The sequence below is a fragment of the Sus scrofa genome, chromosome 10, assembly GCF_054392235.1.
Source record: "Sus scrofa isolate SSC_HxYL_T2T_F1_AM1 chromosome 10, Sscrofa_HxYL_maternal_Yorkshire_Landrace_v2.0, whole genome shotgun sequence".
Classification (NCBI taxonomy): Eukaryota; Metazoa; Chordata; class Mammalia; order Artiodactyla; family Suidae; genus Sus; species Sus scrofa.
Genome location: NC_139392.1, coordinates 93,573,309 through 93,592,038, shown reverse-complemented (window position 1 = coordinate 93,592,038; position 18,730 = coordinate 93,573,309). Strand labels below are relative to the sequence as shown.

General features: G+C 54.3%; 1 protein-coding gene and 1 long non-coding RNA gene across 6 annotated transcripts in view; one reads left to right on the top strand and one right to left on the bottom strand.

The window, feature by feature from the left end:
- LOC102159132 (uncharacterized) overlaps positions 1-18,730 on the bottom strand; it is a 448,204-nt gene that overhangs the window by 95,771 nt on the left and 333,703 nt on the right. The gene's annotated exons all lie outside the window — the stretch shown is intronic.
- LOC146399619 (uncharacterized) lies at positions 480-10,441 on the top strand. Its single transcript, XR_014818166.1, has 4 exons — positions 480-923; positions 1,701-1,929; positions 6,904-7,075; positions 10,297-10,441. It is a non-coding gene; the product is annotated as an uncharacterized LOC146399619 (long non-coding RNA).

Below are 18,730 nucleotides of genomic sequence, written 5' to 3'. Positions count from 1 at the left end.
AGGGTGGGATCCGCGTCCTTTCTCAACCGGACCAGTTCTCAGCGCCTCTGTCGTCACACGTGTGAGGAGCGCGTGACTGACGTGCTGAAACACGTCTTTAATAAAGGGGCCCGTCCCAGGACTGTCGCCAGCTCTGGGACCGTCCACTCTCTGCACGGCCCCGGCAGTTCAGACCACGGGTCTCTGAGTCTCGTAGCAGGAAAATCTGATAAACATCCTTCCTACTTCCCGGGGCGATTTAGCAACTTTGAAATGTGCAGAAACCGTGCGATTTCCATGTTTTCCAAGGTCCCGTGGTTGTTTCTGGATCCAAATCCACCGGTTCCTGGCCCCACATTCTCACACAGAAACTCGACACCCTTCACAGGGAGCCGCAAGCATTTCTGGCTCTTCGGACGCGTGCCCGTCAACCGTGTGGCCAGCTGTCGGGTCAGCTGCTGTGTGGCATCTGTCGTTTCTCCCCCTTTTTGGCTGGCTCCATCCTTCCCTGGGAACTGTCCTGCCCACTGGCACAACTGCCTCTCCCGGGCATCCCTTCGCTGAGAGGCCCACAGACAAGTGGCCCCCGCATGTCTCCCAGCCGTTGGGAGCCAAGGAAGCCCTGGCGTCGCTGACCGAGCGGGGCTCCTTCCTCCCTGCCCCTCATGTTTCCCTCTTTAGCAGCTATCAAAGCAGCAAACTACCTGACATGGGCTGAGTTTAATATATGTCTACGTTATACAGGTTGTCGAATTTACTCGTCACTTTAAAACAAACCGCATGAGGCAGAAACCATCGTCGAAGTTGTCAGTTTGCAGGTTGGGAAACTGAGGCTTGGAGAGACTGGTCACTGGGGTGATGCAGAAAGGAAGGAGCTGCCTGCCAACCCCAAACTGGCACCCTTTGCATCTGCACCAGAGAACTCTGACCACCGGCGCCTGAAGGTAAGAGGGCAGTGCCACCTGGCCGCTCTCCTTATGCGTGCTGCCAAGGAGCAGGGGTGTCTGAGCCCGGCTGGCGAGCAGATGGGGAGGTGGCCCTCAAGTGGGAATCTCTGGCCTGCGGTGCGGACCTGCCGGGGCTTTCTGTTGGCCTCTGGTGCCCACGTGATAGGGTTTTCTGCACCGTCTTAGGGACCCGGGCCTGAGCTGGACGGATGGGGCCGCAGCAGTGGCTGGATCGGTTATAGGGCAGCCCCCAGGGAGAGGACGGGGCTGACGCCACACTCTCTGCTCTGGCAGAGAACACTGTGCGGCCTGGAGAGCCGCACCCCTAAGGGCTGGCGGGGTGGGCCTTCGAGGGAGGGCATCTCAGCACAGCCAACAGCAGACGCTCACACATCCGGCTCACGAGCACAGGCAGGATGGGGTGCTGTCCTCCTGGGACTCCCCAAGAGGTCTGGATACGTGCTTTGGGGGAGCGGCCCGAAGCGGGCTGGGAGTCTAGTCAGGCTGGGCGTGGGTTAGGACCGTTTCATGACCACACCAGTGCCCAGAGGCTGCGGAGGCCTGGACAGGCTTGAGTGTAAGCGTGTCCACTGCACTAGCTTCGAGCTTCTGCACACACCTCCCCCCCTCAAGCCCCTCCGCCCGCCCAGGGCCCCGGATGCGAATAGAGACCTGGTTGGTAGACGCCAGGCCCTCCCTTGCTAACAACTGGAGGTTTGGTTCCGGGCAGAGCTGGTTTGCTGGACCCCTGTCTATGGGGTGAGCTCCCCACAGCTCTTCAGGGAACCAGGCTTCCCGCTGGCCCGTCCCACCCACGAGCGCGCTGACGAATCCCCGGACACACGGGAACCCCCAAAATGATCGACTTCAGCTCAGCCCTGCCACCCTCTCCGGCCGTGACTGGAGGACAGCAAAGGGTCAAGGACTTGCTCTACCCCAAACACTTCACTTTGGAATGAGAAACACGCACGCACAGGAGGCTCCTCATGGTTGGACGACAAAGGTAAGCCTGGAGTTGCTACCACGAGCATCAGTCAGTGCCACCCAGTTGTCTGCAGTGGTGACAGCCCAGGGCTGTCTGACTCCATATGGCATCTCTTCCTTTATGAGACTTGCACCTTACATCTTTTTTAAAAATTAAACCAGTATCTGGAGAGAGTATTACAACTTTTGTGCCCCTTGTGAAATTTTGGATGCCAAGACTCACTGCACAGCTAGGGTTAAGAAGGAAATTCCATTCCAGGTGTGAGCAACCAAAAAGAAAGTTTGGGGAGTTCCCTTTGTGGCTTAGTGGTAACGGACATGACTAGTGTCCATGAGGACTCGGGTTCCATCCCTGGCCTCGCTCAGTGGGTTGAGGATCCAGCATTGCTGTGAGCTGTGGTATAGGTCATAGATGTGGCTCGGATATGGCGTTGCTGTGGCTGTGGTGTAGGCTGGCAGCTGTAGCTCCAATTCAACCCCTAGCCTGGGAACCTTCATATGCTGCTCATGCAGAACCAAAAAAAAAAAAAAAAAAAAAAAAAAGGAAAGAAAAGAAAGTTTGGGGGGGGTCAGAGAATAAGTTGTGATTGTTGTGGCTTATTAGACACAGTTAAATTGCTAAACGGATGGATTCTCAGACTTGAACTAGTTGCCAAACCCAATCATGGTGAATGTTGGCATTCTTGATAATTTCTCTTATCTTGACACCACTTTTTATATTAAGGGAAAGGAAGCCACTCAGAATATGGTGGGTTCATTACAGGTGACTGACTGGCAGAAAAAAGACTGGGCAGTGAGACGGCCCTGCACAGAGAGGGGCTGGCAGAGGTGCAGTTTTCAGTAGCAAATGTTGAAACTTCCTGTGCATCACGTTTTACCTTAAGAACAGATGATGAAGACTGGGCTCTATTTGAACAGCTCAGAACACACAAGGCTGATGGGGTCAGCGGTTTGTGAGGCGTGCTTTTCTGCCCCTGAAGAATGTGGTTTGTGACCAGGCCCCAGGGTCTCCACCCTTTCCTTGGAGGTGGGATAACCATCACCAGAGCTGGCTTCCTAGAGGCTCGTCTTCCAGAAGCCTCTCTTTTCACCTGGACCCCCCCCCCCTTATCTCCAGGAGAGCCCCTCCCGCCCCGTGTTTAAGCACCTTGCACCACAGGATCCTCTAGTGGAAAACAGTCTCCCCAGCACACTGCCTGCGTGGGCAGGAGCTCTGTCCATCACTGTCTATTTCCAGCATCTATCCAGAGCCCACACGTACCGTGCTGGGTGAGTGAGTGCATAAATGAACACAGCATCGGAGTTCCCGTGGTGGTGCAGTGGAAACGAATCCGCCTAGGAACCAATGAGGTTGCGGGTCCAATCCCTGGCCTCGCTCAGTGGGTTAAGGATGTGGCGTTGCTGTGGCTGTGGTGTAGGCCAGCAGCTACAGCTCCAATTTGACCCCTAGCCTGAGAACCTCCATGTGCCAAGGGTACAGCCCTAAAAAGCTAAAACAAAACAAATCAAAAAAACCCCCACAAACAAACAAAAAACCACAGCATCAACCTGACTTTTCTGTGGGAAGATCCTGGGAACTATCCTGGAAAGACACCCTGTTCTTAAAACGCGAACCTGTTCAGTGTGTATGTACAGTCATTGAACTGATTCTCACTGAACCCTTGCTAAGCATCAGGCATACTGCTGGAGGCTGTGACCTGGGGACCAGGGGAGGGTTTAGCGACTCAGGGATTCAGTGTTCGCTTTGGGGGGTTGGGGGCAGGCGAAGCCAGGGTGGCAGCGGCTGCACTGCCAAGACATGAGCAAGTGATGAGAAAACGGAGAAGCAAACATGCGAGACACTGGCACGGGGTCCCGGTGATGGGTTAGCAGCTGGTACCTGCTGCCTCCCTCCCGAGGGGAAGACTCCTTCTCCCCAGCACCATCCCTGTTGGTGCCTTGATCTGGGACCTGGGATTTGGCACAGGGAGCCCTAGCTGCCTGACGCGACAAGAACAATCACGGCTTGTCTGAGGCCATCTGCAGCGCCTCAGCGCCTAACCCAGGGTCCCCCAACACGGTAAGGACAGCAGGAGCCTGTGATCCTCAGGCTGTGCTTCCAGCCAGGGCACCAGGTCCACGAGTGGCTGCAGGAGCACACACTTTGGCACTATTTCTGCTCCATGGACAGCACGGTGGGGGTGGGGTGGGGGGCATCAGTAGAGAAGGTGCTTTTCCTGCAGTGCGGGGGACAGTCCCCACCGCCCACCCAGTCTCAGGTTGCTGTGAAGGGGGGTGACAGAGAAGGAGCTTCATCTCCTCTGACACAGGGCTTGTGTTTGCAGCAGACACTGTGCTGGCTCCATCCTGGTCCAAAGAGCTCCTGTTTTCAGCGCGGCCCAATCTTTAGAGGCGGGAAAGTCCGCGAGGAAAGACTTACGCGTTAGGTGCCTCCCACTAGGCCAGAGGAGAACCCAACCTGCGCCTCCGGAAAGGCACAGGCAGACGCCGGGAACGACTCCGCCCTGAGGGTCTATCTCTGCAGGAGCAGCAGAGCGCTAGAGCGGCTTCCAGAGAGAGAGGCGCGGGGGCAGGGAGCCGGGAAAAAGCTCGGAGCCTGCGGTTGGCAGGGATCTGAGGGGCCCCAGCCACTCAGCTCAAGCCCAGGTGGACAGGCAGCCAGGGTGGTGGGCACGGAGCCCTTGCAGAGGCTGCGGCAGGCACAGCCTCCCGCCCCGCTGAGGGGTGCTGGGCACCCCATGGCCTCCCGGGAGGCTGGTCCTCACTGGGGAGTGAGCACATCCGAGGGTGCTGGTGACCCTCTCTGAGCTCTTGGGCCCCAGGTGCTCCAGTGAGACTCTGACCCACGAGTGCCCGTCTTCAAGGGACACGCCACACGCGAAGGAACCGGCAAGCACGTGTGTCATCACAAGCCCCCGCCCCCAGGTTTTAATTACCTTTGGATCAAGAGCCGTCTTCGGCGGAGCTGCTCTGGGCAGCTCAGGGCACACGTTTATCTCCCAGAGCTGTGAAGGCTGGACGCCCAGATCACGGCCCAGGCGGACCCCGTGTCTGCAGTCATAGACGCTGCCTTCTCGCTGTGTCCTCCGGGGGAAGGGGCACTCTCTGGGGGTCTCCAGTACAAGGCCACTAACCCCACCACGGGGCCCCACCCTCCTGACCTCCCAAGGCGCCACCTCCTGACTCCATCACCTTGGGGGTTAAATTTCAACACCCAGAACGCAGGGGGATGCAAACATTCAGTCTACTGTGAGAACAAGTCACAGAACCTGGCATCTCCAGAGCCCAGGATGGGGCACAGCAGGGTCCACCAGGCAAGGTTCAGCCCCAGAAGCAGGAAATGGGAAATGTTCCTGGGAAGTGAACGGGTTATGGCGGGGACGGTGAAGCAGCCTCGGTACGGCTGTGTCTCCCTTCCTCAGGCTGGGGGTGACATCGCCGGGGGTGAAACTCAGGGAGGGAGCTGCCTGCCTGCAGGGACCCTTCTAGTCTTGTTTCTGTCCCACTTCAACATCTTCGACCTCGGGCTTTCTCACCCACTGCCGCCTCCTCTACCAGCATGTAAGCTGGGAATCAGGACTTCCCCTCTTCTGTTAACGGGTGTGTCTTTCACGCCTGGACCAGCCTGCAACGTTGCAGGTGCCCCGTAAGTGTTTACTGAATGCATGACTGAACCAATGAGTGCAGCTATATATCTGCTATAAATAGACAAATACTTGTGTAAGATACATATCAGTATGTCTGTTCCACAAATAAAAGATAAAAAGTAAATCCCGTTATAACATTACGCAGTATTACTCCAAGGGTACCAGTGGCAAAAATTTAAATGTTGTTGGATATGTATTTACATACACATGCTACAGAACATATAAACATAAATACGATGTACGTAGAATTTAATAGATCTCAGTCCTCACGGTAAATCTGTGGAATAGTTTCTACAAGCTCTGTTTTATGGTTCAGGAAACAAGGACCTAAATAGTTTAGGTACTGACCCCTAAACACACAATTACAAAGTGAGGGGTTCAGATTTAACCCTTATCTTTGTATTTTCAAAGAGTGATGTTTTTGTCTAAACCAGTTAAGCAGAATATTTATTTATTTTGGGTGTGTGTTTACTTTATTGAATTTAAATATAAAGAAAAAAATGAGGCCTGTTTCAGCAGCTAATGAAAATCCAGAGTGTAGAATGAGTCTTTAATTCTATAATTGCTAGAATTAGCAATGCATTTCAGATTCAAAAGTCCTTTTGAATTTCATTTTAATCAGAGAATCTTTAAATCATTAAAACATTCAAACTGTTCTCCAGAATAATATTATCTGCTCTCTCTAACAAAGAAAACATGAAGTCCCATTTTTGAAAGACAAGACCAAAAGAAATATTCAAATTATACTTAGGAAATCCAAAAATATTTCACTATTTTTAATCTTTTAAAAAATGATTCTGCCTTTATGGAAATTAAGTATTGAATATCAAATTGATTTCTACATAGTTTACTGTACATTTATTTTTATTTTTTTTATTTTTTGGTCACACTTGTGGCATATGGAAGTTCCTGGGCCAGGGACTGAATCCAAGCTGAAGCTGCCACACATGCCATACTGTGATAACGCCAGATCCTTAACCCAGAGTGCCAGGCTGGGGATCAAACCCACGCTGCCTCAAAGACAACACCAGGTCCTTAACCCAGCGTGCCCAGTGGGAACTCCCCGTAGATTTAATTTCAGTCATTGTCTCATCTTCTGGAAAGCTCATGCCAAAAATGTGGAGAATGAATTTTCCAACAAATTATAAAAAATAAAATTTATTTGGATAATTTCTATACTTTGTATTTTCCAAGACAATGTATGTCTAACCCTAGATGCTTGCAAATTGTTAAAAATCTCGGTTATGCAGTCTCACAGCTAATGGAAGAACCCCTCTGCGACACGGGCTATGTCTACAGCAGTGCTGCAAACCAAACTGAAGTGTAACCGAAACTCTTTTCTGCAGAAATGTACAGGCTGGCAAACCAAAGAGGTGTGCAAAGCCGGAAACGCGTCGGTCCAACCGTAACAACCGATGGAAAACTCGGAGTGGGGACAGCTCTGAAGAGCAACCTCCTGGGGGCAATCAAAGGGGAGCAAGACGCGGGCATCTCGCCAAGGGCATGACGAACACGTAAGTAAGTGCTCCCTGGGGGGACAGGTTCCTGCCCTGCGCCCCCTCCTCCCGTGGGTCCTGCTCGGTCCCAGCAGGTGGAGCGTGAGTCAGTCCGGAACGTGTCTATCTTGGCCCCCTCATCCTTCTTCCTTCTCCTCCTCCTCCTAGACTTCCTTTGTCTGTCCTTCTAGAACGAGGTGTTTTACACACTCGAGCTTCTACTATCCCCTTATTATTTATCACCCACTGCGATTAGGACTTACAGATGAGGGATTGGTTTCTACCAGCCTCAACCTCCAAGTTTTGTCTGCAAAGTACTGTTTACACTTCGTCAAGACAGCCGTGATTCACACGGGCGAGCAGTCACTTTCGTGTCTATTACCGTGTGGTCACACTCATCTTACAGTTACCCACATACACGCACACGCAGGAGAAGACTATAAACTTCCTAATAGTCTCATTTAAATAATTAGATGGAAATGGAAACAGAAAGAGGAGACTGACTGTAGCCTGTGCCTTGAACAAAACGAGGTTGACCTGGAAATGTCAGCTTAAAGCCACTGGATCCGCTCCAGGGTGTAAACTTTGCCGTGTGATGTATACTAATTTGTAACTCAAGCGTGCATGTGTTTTCACGTGCTATGAAAAAGTCAAAGTGTATTTTTAATATATACAAATTAATGACTGCATAAGAAAATAAATGGCGAAGAGACACCTTTTGTAACAGAAGAACTCCCAGGAGCAAATGTGGAAGGAACGGAGGAAGGAGAAAACCAGTGTGAGACGCCACGGCAATCGCGGTGTGAGGGAGGGGGCTGAAGACGCCAGAACCAAGGGACAACAGAGCCCGTGCTCGGCCTCAAGCGTCTGCTTCCCACGTTTGTTCAACATGGCCGTGGCTTAACCGCTGTGCCCTGACTCCTGGTGCTCAGGTGGACGCTGACGCCGCCCCCAGTGGGAGCTGACGTTGTGACTCTTGTGAAGATCTCGGAAGGGTCCCTGCATGTGCCAGGTCAGCACGCGCCCACAGCGAGCCCAGCCGACACGCTGCCCCCGAATACAGAGCGATGGGGGCTCTGCGCCTCAGGGGGATGCGCCCCAAACCCAACCTGGGCTGGTGGGAAACAGACAAACCCAATGGAGGGACATCCCACTGACGCCCTGATGGGGACCCCTCCCCACTGTCAAGGTCGTCAAACACGGGAAGTCTAAAGAGAAGTGGCCACAGATGGAAGGGCCCACTTGACAGAGGCCATGTGGCACCTGGGCTGGTCTCTGGAACTCAAAAGGACACGAGTGGGAAAGTGATGAAACCCCACAGCCTGCATCACTGCTCATCTCTTGGCTTTGATAAAGGGACCGCGGCTACAGAGGTCCCGTCTGTTCATACCATGGCAGATCATTCAGCCTTAAAAAGGCAGGACGTTCTAGACACAGAGAACAAACTGGGGGTTACCTGTGCAGAGAGGGAAGGGGGAGGGGCAGTAGAGGGGGCGGGGAGAAAGAGGTCAGAGGTCATACCCTAAACAAGCCACCAGGATCTCCCGTACACGCAGAGCACGGAGCCAGTGGGTTATAACTACGAATGGAGTCGGACCTTTAGACACTGTGAATCGCTCCACCGCACACCTGTAACCCACATCGTGTTGTCCAGCAACGGTACCCCAATAAAAAAGGAAAGGGATTCTGACCTACGCTACACCTGAACCCTGAGGACACGAAACTCAGTGAAATAAGCCAGACGGAAAAGACGAGCGTGGAATGCTTCTCCGTACGCGGGGTCGAATCCCTGGACACAAAAGTGGCGTGGTGGCTGGGGGCTAGGGGCGGACGCTGGGGAATTGCTGTTTAATGGGTTCAGCGTTTTGGGTTTTCGGGATGAAAAGACTCTGGAGATGGTTTGTACAACAAGCGCATCTGGGAAAGGCGGCCACGAGGTGTACTTAGAACCGTCAGGAGGGTACGCTTTACCGTATGTGTTTCTTACAACCTCTTTTTTTTTTTTTTTTTTAAAGTAGCCTCTCTTCCTAAGAAAACAATGCAGCTTACAAGCAATAACCCAAGGCCTCCTGCGTCTCACCGCTGCCCCAAGTTGCACGTTGTATAAGACACGCAATGAAAATCTTGGACACGAATGATTCCTTGTTGCCGGAGCTGCTGCTGAGGTTTTTGCATCAGGGGAAAGAGAACACCGCCCCACCCCGGGATTCAGTCCTGCAGCTGCGGCTGTGCCGGGCAGCAAAGCCACCGCCCTGGGCCACGGCGGGGCCACCTGCGCAGCCTCGGCCGGATGCTTCCATCAGACGTTTCCTGTTTTCATCTTGGCTCCATTGTTCTTTATTTCACTGTGGTCAACACAGCTTTCCACCTTGAGTCCCATTATCCGAGGAGTCCTAAACGCAACTGTTCTCCTTTTCCATGGAATGTCCACGATCCAGATGCCAGCGGCTTTCATCTCTTCTAGGTTTGAGGCCGTGGGAATGCAGATGCAACATAAAAATAGCCACAAGCTTCTTAAATGTCCGGATGGAACTAACACATCCAAGGGACCAAAATATTTGTAGCTGAGCTATCTAAATACGAATGCCTCCCTTCCTGTTTTTGCCCGTATGTTTCAGTTTGCAGGGTTTGGTGTCAGCTCCAACATGCCCTTGGAATTGGCACTGAGGTTCCCCAGGTGCTCAAGCCGGACTGGGGCCCTCCCTCCGCAGCCAGCGGTTCTTGCTGCGTGGTCCTCAGCTTCCCCCCTGTTCCCACCTGCGCCCAGTCACCATGAGGCTGAGACCACGGCCTCCCGACCGGCCCAGGCTCTTGTGAGGGTCTTCGGCCCGTCGGAAGCCAAACCACGCTCCTCAGAGAGCCATGACCGTCTTCCTAAAGCAGAAAGGAAGCCCGTCAGCCCATTTCTTAAAACACCCTGAGGCGTTAGTCCCCTCGTCTCTCAGCAGGACTGGCAGGAGACATCCAAGTGCCCCATTTAAGCCTGTAACCTGGCAACCCTCCAACCTGCTTTCTTTAAACCTAGTTCCGCATTTATTTACTGAGGAGAGAGAAGCCCTGTTAACAAAGATTTTAGCAAAGATGGTTGCCTGTTCTGTGTACAGTCAGGGATTTACGACGCGGCCTGAATACTAACCCGATAATCACCTCACATTTCACTTTGCAGTGTCCCTATTTGAAAGCAAATCTTTGGTTACCTGGCTTTAGTGTCCTGTCTTATTTTATCTTTGGTATGTCCTGCAGCTGTACTGAAAACCCAGAACAAGGCACCCCAAAGGTGCCTCTGAAGTCTTGCCTGCACTGGCTGAGCGGAGGTCACCGGCTCTCGGGACACCCATCTCCATCAAGGCTCTCGCTGTTTCTGGAGTGGCGGCTGCAGTTGTGTGAGGTGGTAAAACGGGGCACCGGGGCGGGGGGGGGGGGGGGGGGGGGAGCGCACAGCATCTCTCCAGCTCATTCCCAGGACCGCTTCCCGGAGCCACTGCCCGCCGGGCCTGCCTGTGATCTGCCTCTAGCCTTTAGGACAAGCTCCCCACTGCTGAGCAGGGTCCTTGGAATCCTCAGGGCGGCCCCATCAGGCAAAGGAAACGCCCGCTGCTTCACCAGGAGCCGCGGGGGCGGGGAGCGGGGGAGCCCTGCCGCCCTGCTCTTCCCATGGCCTGGACTCCACCTCTGTGATCTCATCCCTATCTCTGCACACGGGAGCCAGCGGAGCTGCACAGCGAAGGGTGTTTAAGGGAGGGGCCACAGGTGGAGCTGTGGGGAGGACAGGGTGCAGGCACTCGGGGGGGCAGAGGCGTGAGAACCCTCCCCCTGCCTCCCGCTGGGGGCTCCCGCGAGCCGGAGCCCACGGCGAAGCAGCACGCAGAAGGAGCGGGGTGTTTCCGGTGGGCGGCACCCCGTCTGGTTTCCCTGCAGGTGCAACGTCCACGCTGCCCGCTCTTCCCACGGGGGCAGAGTGCTCGTTCCCCAGCGCAGCTTCCAGCCTCGGCCCTGCAACTGCTCTGGTGTTGGCCTCCTCCTGCTTCAGGCTCCTCGAGGGGCGGGCTGCGCCTTTTGCAAACCCGACCTCAGGAGTTCCCCATCTAGTCTGATGGCAGAGGCAGGGCCGTCAGGTGCCCCTGCAGAGCAGGGGGCTGGGGGCTCAGGGCTGAGGGAGCCCCGGAAGGGGGCTGGAAGAGGCTATACCACAGAGCAGACGTGGGAGTGGAGGCTTAACACGAAGGAATGCTTTTGAAAACAGGCTTTAAGAGCCCTTACAGAAAAGTGCCAGAGATAGTTTGTACATGGAATTTTTTTCTGAATTGACTTGAGAGGTCGCGCGTGTTTTATTTATAGACCCTCCCCAGCACTAAGACTTCCACGACACTCTCTCTTGTCGTTCTGTGTTGGTGCGTTCCAGATAATTCCCTCGGCTTCTTCCCATCTGAGTGGAGACAGGTTCACGTCCTGTCTTCTTTATGGATCCACAGCGTTTCATATGATGAAATTCATTATGATTCATTAAACTTGCTCGTAAAGAGAGCCTGATATCCCCTGGGGCAAGTTCATTAAAAGAATCCCTTTGGTTCAATTATGAATCGTTTTTCCCTGTATCCAAAGGCAGCTCTTGGGATGCACCATGGCAAGGTGGCCTCACGCAGCAGATTTGGGGATCCGGCAGCCAAAAATCAGGGCCGGCACGGCAATTTCCGAATAAAAATATCGCCGTGGGAGCGGGTGCGCCATATGGCTGTCTGGTGGAGCTCAATGCTCGGCGTCAGTTCCATTTCCAAGGACGGACCGGCGCAGACGGTAATTAGACCCTCGCACGGTGTGTGAGGCCGTGTTCCACGGAGGCTCTGTCGGAGCTGGCGGTGCGGCTCCCCGCAGATCGGAGGCAATCTGTTTTATTATCCGCTGAAGGACTGTAGACACTTATCTGCGGAAAACCAGTTGGGAAGACGAAGATTCAGATCTAGACATTTCGCCCACGTCGCTTCCTTCCGAAATGAAAGGGGATTCTCGTCGGGACAGTTTCACTTCCATTCCTACCTCGCGGCTCCCTGCAGAGTGACTGACGCGGGGACACTGCGCCGGCTACTTCTCAGACAAGTTTAATAGTAAGAACAATGACTGCAGGTTTTTAAGAGCCACATGCAGACTTAAGGAAGAAAGTGCTGGTTTTCAGGATGCATTTCACACAATTCTCCGGGTGACATTTTTGGGCCATTTCTGCAGCTCGTCTCCACTCAAAGAATATCTGTAGCCCTGACACTGTTTTCACACTTAGTGAAACATGTGCCATTTGCCCCTTGCCAAGTGTGCCACGTCTCCAAATCGGAAGGTTACCTATTCATCCTGTGGCTGTGGCACAATGGCGGGATGCTGCCGGGGGCAGTCACCTCCGGGAGCAGACGGAGAGACAGGCCTTCCAGAGTGACAGTCGAGAACGCAGAGGTGGAGGCCCCAGGGCCAGGGGATGCTCCTTGGAGGACCAGAGCAAGGAGGGGGTAGAAGGAACAGCCCCCCTGTAGAAGGAAGGGTGCCTCCTCTGCCGCTGCCTCTGGAGGGTCTCCCCTGCTGCTCCCGGGTCCCAGCTCAATCTCGGGGGGCCTGGAGACCCCGCCCTATGCCATGCTCAGCTGTCCCGTGGAGCCAACATCCTCCCTGGTCAGAGGCGCCGGGATGGGGTCACGTGTGCCGCTCGCGAGGTTAGGGTAGTGACTCCGTCTGCTGCTGTAGAAGCCTGTGCGCATAGCAAAAGGTGGATCTTCAGAGTAAGTGGCCAAGACTTTTTTTCACAGGGTCACTCTAGGTGCGTGAGTCAGTGACTCCCGGAGCCAAGGGACCATGCTGTGGAGCCATGTCCTGGGGCCTCGGCTGGGGCTGCTTTTAGGGCGTCAGGCCACCTCTCATAAAAATAAGTTACCTGGACGTGGGTCGCAAATAATACATTTAAATTATTTTTCTTAATTTTTGTATTATCTAAGGTGTAAAATGCAGTCGTTTGTACCCAGTGATGTGGTTCCCACTGGCAGGATAGTTAACTGGTCCATCGCTGCACACAGGCGCTGTGCTGTGTGAGTGCGTGCACGTTCCCATGCCATCTCCTGCCAGAGCAGTGGACGTGCTGGCTGTGTCACCACCACAGAGGCGCTCCCTCCAGCTGCCCATCCCTGCCCCCTGGCCACCACCGACCTGACTGCACCTCCACGGCCACTTCAAGAAGGCTGCAGAATGGAAGCCTCCAGGACGTCACCCTGGAGGCTGACACTTGCCACCAACAGGATGCCCTGGTCCCACCCCTGCTGCGTGTATCAGGCGCCTTTCTTCTCACAGGTGCGTCGTGTCCCATTCCACAGGTGAGCCCCGTGGGTAACCGCCCATCCGCGGACAGAAACGGGTTGTTTCCAGTTTTTTTGCTCTTGCAGAGGAATGCTGCACATGGAAAATGCTGTCCATGTGCAGCATTTTCGTGCACACACGTCTGATTCCTCTGGGGTAAACGCCCCAGCGCACAACTACACAGTGGCTGGGTTTTAGGGAACGTGTGCACTAGTGTTACGAGAAACGGCCAAACTGTTTTCCAGGGAGGCCCCAGCCTATCTACACTCACCTGCACTTCTCTGCATGCCCCCCAGCACTTGGGGCTTGAACTGCCTTTAATTGGAGTGTCCCATGGCACCACTTCTCTGCGCCTCTGAATTTGCACCTTCTCGATGGCTAATGGGGCCGAACCTTTCCCCGTGCCTCTGTGCCGTCCGTGTCTCTGCTTCAGCGAGTGTCTGTTCATGCCTTTGCCCATTTCCCGAATGGGTTGTTTGTTTTTTACTGCTGAGATTTGAGAGTTCTTCCTATCTTCCGGTTACAAGTGCTTTCCCAGATATGTGGTTTGCAAATGGTATTTCCCAGCCTCTGCTTGTGCAGACAGGTTGAGATTCAGGAATCCTCAGCAGCAACCCTGGAACTGTGTCCAGTGGTATGTGCTGGACACAGCTCACCCCGATGCAGGAGGTGCACCCTCCTTTTCGGGCTGAGGCCACTGATGTCACCAGGTAGCTTGAAACTGGCCGTGGACAGTGGGCGCTGCTGCAAAGTGGGCTTTTCTGTCCTCACTGCCCCCCTCTCTCTGGAGGAGTTGTTAAGGGACGGGTGAGAGATCGAATGAATTTAGGACTACCCCTTTGGCAGAAAATCACCTGAGATTTAGGCACAATTAACTTGAATCAAACAGTCTGTCCAGCAGGTAGCTGGTATATGTTAGGAATTCTTGAATTCAATGGTCAAGACAGGACCCAAACTAGTGTCCACATTAGCAGTTTATTAAAACCATTTGTATTTAGAATAAGCAAGGCAGTCTTAGCAAAAGGAGAGCCCTCATCACCCATCTCGCTCCTCTTCAAATCAAGCCTTAGCCGGAGCCCTCCTGACTGCTGAAAACAATCCTGTCTTTTGACACGAACACATATCGAGCCATCGGTCACTCAGGCAGTAACTCTGGTCCAACAGGGAGCTTGGTAACAGAGAGAAAGTGAGGTCCCCCCGCCCTAGCCCATGCTCAGACAGAGCCGGGCAGCGTGGCAAGACCTGTGATTCACAACCAGCCCACCCGCATCTGAACGCAGGCTCAGGATGCCGCCTCCATCTGGACTTTAACCCACCTCTTCATTCCTCTCCACTGCTATACTCTAATTACTACAACCTCAGTGCTACAATTTCAAAGGATGTTCAGGGCTCACAAAATGCGGGGGATACCCAGCAGATTGCCCTGAGCTCAAGGTCTGGGAAGCAATGATTGCCATTCGCACGTGTCCCCCTCCCCCCGTGTTCTCTCCATGTCCGGATGTAACTATTTAACTGCCTTGTTTTCCCCTTTATTGCTGGTGCCCCCCAGAATATGAGCTTATTTTTTTCCCTTCGCTACATTTTGTGACTGTTTTTCTCTGTCATAAAGTAACACTGGAATGAACACTGGGCGACTTAATCACAGCTGCAGATACACAAAATCAAGGCAGGAAACAACCCGCAAACACACCCCACGTGTCTGCACACGATCTAGGCGGATGCCGGGTTAAAGCGTAGTAGGAAAGACGATCCCAGGCTTTTGTCCTGTGCTTAGGACATAAGAAACGTCTGGATTAAAATGTTACCGGGTGAGGAACGAGGGACAAGGGGGAGCCCCAGAGTCCCCAGTGCGCAGTGACGGCTGTGACAGATGACACACGACGATGGACCGGACAGGACCGGTCTGTCCTTGATGTTTCATACAATTCAGCCTGGAGGCCACCGAGGGAACCAGACACCCTGCCAAGGCTCCTCCAAACCTGCGATTCTGCCATTAGTCTGAATAACTGATGCCCACATCATCATAATCTGCCCCTTCCAGGGAGACTGCATGACCAAGGCCGTCGGGGAGAACCACGAGCTGCAGGCCCCCGCGGGGTCACCGAGTCAGTGCACACGTTTGAGCACCGTGGCTTCAGGTCATGTCCTCGCAGCACCGCCAGCCTCCTGCTACCTCATCAATAGAGCTTTTCTCCGTCATTTTCCCCTTTTTCTTCAGAAACATTAGGTCCTTGAGAAAGACATGTATTTCCATCCTCACGTGGACTCTCCTGGGTAACGTTAACAGATACAGTGTTAAAACCCGGCAGAGTCTTTGCAATTATTGTGGGAATCCAGCAGAAGCAGTATTTGGAGGCACCCCTGGGGCTGTGCCTGCTCCAGGACGCGAGCGGGGCCGTGAACTGCTGGGTGGGAGGTGCAGCTCACCCGCCCACCGCAGGCGGTGCGCCTGCTCTCCTGCCCCCAGCTTCGCGCCATCTCCCCCGTGGGAATGCTCTGGTTGCTATGGAAACGTGGCGACCCCGAGAGGTGGAGTGTAATGACCCTACAGCTGCCGAGCACCGGGGTGGGGAAAAGGCTGCTGTGGCCTGAGAAACACCGGAAAGGCCAGAATGAGGGTGAGGACGAGAGATGCCGAGATGCGGTCCCACTGCTGGGGAGGCCACTGCGCTCTCAGGTCAGAAATTCCAGGAAATCCAAGAGAGACCCCTCTGCGGGGAGATGTAAGTCCTACAGGTGACTGAGGCTGACGAGGTTTCCGGGGGCTCATTTTCAGCAAATGAACCCTGAGCCTCGAGGTGATGTAACTTTCTGAGGAACTGTGGATTGTCGGCCAAAGCTTCTGTACCCCTCCACTCCCGCAGTCACACCCGTTCCAGTCTCTCTACAACCCTACCAACACTGCTATTGTTCACATTTTACAGACATTTCATTTCCATGGAATTTCACTTTTCGTTTTTACAGTTAAAGGGCCACGGTGTCAATCGTCCCCGGGTCTCTGTGTTTCGAGGTTTCCCTGCAGGCGGTACTGAAGGCCATGGGTCCTGGACGTGCCCTGCTCGGTCTTCCTGGGAGGGTGGGGGGGTTGGGGGGAGCGCTCAGTCAGGCAGAGATGGTCACTGTGTGGCGGGCCCTGGAAGTCCCAGCCGGTGAGCAGGTCTCTGACGCACAGCCCCGTGTTACCTGTCTGGAGGCCTCCTTGCCAGCACTGACCCCAGCGCCACCAGCCCGTGGCGTTTTCCCATGGCCTCGGTCCCCCTCGTCTGTCCCGTCCTCCCCACAATCCCGGCACAGCTGGGGGGAGCCAGGGAAGCCCACCGCACCCCGCTCCCCCCCCACCCCGGCCACCAGCTTCCTCCTGCGCACACCAGCTCCACGGCCTGCCGCAGGCCATGGGCTCCTTAGTCCTCTAAATTTAGCAGCACACAGTAGACCACCTTGTCATCTTGCCCCCTTCATGTGAGGTCGGCTTCATGGACTATCTTAGGCACGATTTCATATATGTCCCCTGACATTCGACAGCAGGACAGAAGCTCTCACTCATGATGACTTTCGGCCGAGCTCGGAAGCTCATTGATAATTTCCCCCCGGGATGGACGGCAAAGACCTTCCCTTTCAATTCTCAGCACGGACCTAAGTCCAAGATCAATCCTTAGCATGGGCCTAAGGCCAGGAGGCCCTCACCCTTTGCTGAGTAACTGAAAAGAGTTCCCCCTGGGACAGCAGGCCCTCGCTGCGTCCTCGCTCTCCGGCAAGGGAAGGCCGAGCGGCCGGGCAGGAAGGACGGACCTCCGGTCAGCCCGCTCTGTGTGGGAAGCCCGAGGTGCCCTCCACGCAATCTCCTGGTCAGTGAACCGCTGGCTCTCCGAGGCGCATGGCTGCCTGCCCTATTCTGGGAGGTGCCCTAAATCCCAGGGGCTGGGGAGCCAGGCTCGCCCTCACCTGTGCCCCATCCCGAGCCGTGGGCATCCAGGGCCCCCCCATGCAAAGACACGTGGCCGCCTTCCCCGTCCTCCGCCTCTCCGGGTTCTGCTCCTTCATCCCCGGGATCGGGCGGTTGACACCCCCTCCTCCATCTCGGGTGGCCACGCAGGCAGAGGCCGCCGTTGGGGGAGGCTGCCGTGTTTGCTCTCTTCCACCTTCTGATTTACAGAGTCCTCGTGGGGCTTTACCAGCGAGAAAGGATACGCTGTGGGAACCTAGTAAGTCCATAAACTCCAGCTGTGGACTCTGGATGGTTTGTGTTTTTTTGTTCTTTTGTTTTGTTTTGTTGCCTTCTCTTTTCTGAGGCTTTCAGTGACTCAGTTATAGACTCAGGTCGTACCTATAATTGGAACAACTATACCATCAGCTGACAGTGTCAGAGGTGAGAATCAGAGACAGTCACTGGCTCCTGGGTCTGCAGGGGAAACGCACACCTGTCAGTCTCAACGGGAGAGTCTGAGCCCAGACTGTGACCTGTGACTGGAGGTGGCGCCCTGGACCCGGCCACCTAGACGGCCTGTGACGTGCAGTGAAGGTCAGGACACTACCACGGGGCTAATGGCCTGAGGCAGGAGGACGGTGAGTTGCTTCTGGGTGGAGGACAGACCTGGGCCCTCCTCGCACATGGGCCCAGGTTACCGAAATTGCTCATTTGCCCACATACCTGCACAGTGCCAACGCCCCGCCCATGCAAACACTATGCCATAAATAAATTAGCCGGTTAAAGAGGCATCTTAAATAAACCTAATTAGGGTTAACGATTTTTTCTTTCTTTTCTAAAAGGCCACTTAAAAATCAAATTAGTCCTATCTGACTTTATTTGGCCATTTGAACAGGGAGTCTTCGCTGACACAGCTGTTCACGAGGTTATAAAACCTCTTTGTAGATGAGAGTTTCTGGAAGCCCAGCCAGGTTCCAGATTCGCCTCCAGGGTAACTGTCCTGGGGAGTCAGGGCGCCTCCCACTCCCAGAACTGGAGCTTCACAAATGGCTCAAGTGCAGGAAGGGGGTAAGAGAGAAGGACCCAAGATTAGCTTCAGGGAAAAAAAAAAATCTTAAAGGCCTCACCACTCTTTGACAAGAAAAGGCAATAAACATTAATGAATAATTAAAAGGAATGCGTATCTGGAAAGAGTCCAGCTTGGAAATGAAAGGATCCCAGACGGAGCAAAGCTTCCGTCTTTCAGGGAGAGCAGCGGGAGGAGGGGCGGGGCCTCTGGGCGGAGGGCGGAGTCGGGGATTGCAGAACCCGCCCGCCAGGGGGTGGGGGGGGGTGGGGGTGGGAACCCAACTCCGGAAAACTAGGAGACCCACCCACGTTCCTGCCCCCCCACCCCCACCCCCACGGCGGCCTCTGCGAAGGCCT